Genomic DNA, 1,259 nt, shown 5'->3' with positions numbered 1-1,259 from the left:
GTTTCTGTGTTTTCATTCAACCTTAGCAGAAAAAGGAAAGGACTGGACCCAAAAAAACTTGTTGAGATGCTCATATTACAGTTTCTCGATTGCTAACACACTTTTTTTTTTTTTAATTGCTCAGTTTTTCAGAACACTAAGCACAATTCACAAAACCACACACCCAAAGTGCAAAACACCTCATTTATCCTGCTAAGTGAAGAACTGCACTCAAAACTAGATAAACACTTACCAAATACAAACTTTTGCACCAAATATAACACACTTCATTCATAATACTAGATTGTTTGACCACCTACACACTGCTGAGCATCATCTAAAGCAGCGGTTTTCAAAGTGTAAGGCGCGCCTCCCCTGGGGGGGCGCCAGAGAGCTTCAGGGGAGGCGCAGCGTGAGACACAAAAGAACGAGAAAAAGACGAGTAAAGTGACACTTGCCCACTTGTGGCTGTCTGTGGAGACCGAGTTAAAAAGGCTGTAAAAGTGCTCATTCCCTTCACCTCCACCTACCTGTGTGAGTGCAGGTTTTCCGCATTGACTTTTGTTAAGTATAAGTATTAATATGTCTGCATGTAACTGCACTATAACTGTTCCACAGTAAGAGGGGGCTATAGGCGTAAGGAGGCGCAGCTATTGTAGCTGACGTCAGATATCAGATATAAGGGATTGTTCCCTCCCCTTCTATCTCTCTCGCTCTAGCTCTCATGGAGAGCAGGTCAAGTGGTGCAATGCACATATGAAAATAAACCACGCCAGTTAAGGCTAAAGAATACCTCGTCGTCATGACTAGTTTATTGCTATACATATGACTCTATCAACAGGTTATGGGCCCAGATCACGGAAGAGCGAAATAACGATAGCTAGTTAGCTGAAAAGTTTAGGCTAGTTTAGCGGCGGGAAAACCGCGGGACGCTAAAGCTAAGCTAACGGGCAGCTAAGCTAAGCTACAATCAAAAGATGGCGACCAGAGGCAGAAGCAAGTGGCCCACGTTTGACGGAAGGGCAGAAGAATACGAGCTCTGGGAAGAGCGGATGTTGTGCTGTATGCACGGAGTGGGGCTGAAAGAGACAATTTTGACGGGAGAAATAACGGAGGCCGCGCGAGCCCTGTATACTAAGCTGAACGCCGACGCATACTGCGAGCTAGCACCACTCCTAGACAACACGAGCTTGGGGCTGATATTCCGGGACACAAAGGACAAAGGCCGAGAGAGTCTAAAAGTGTTAAGAGAACACTACATCGGCAGAGGTAGGGCCCGG

Source organism: Notothenia rossii (assembly GCF_949606895.1).
Source record: "Notothenia rossii genome assembly, chromosome: 11".
In the NCBI taxonomy this organism is placed as follows: Eukaryota; Metazoa; Chordata; class Actinopteri; order Perciformes; family Nototheniidae; genus Notothenia; species Notothenia rossii.
The sequence above is the reverse complement of the archived record's forward strand: the minus strand, read 5'-3'. Positions refer to the sequence as shown.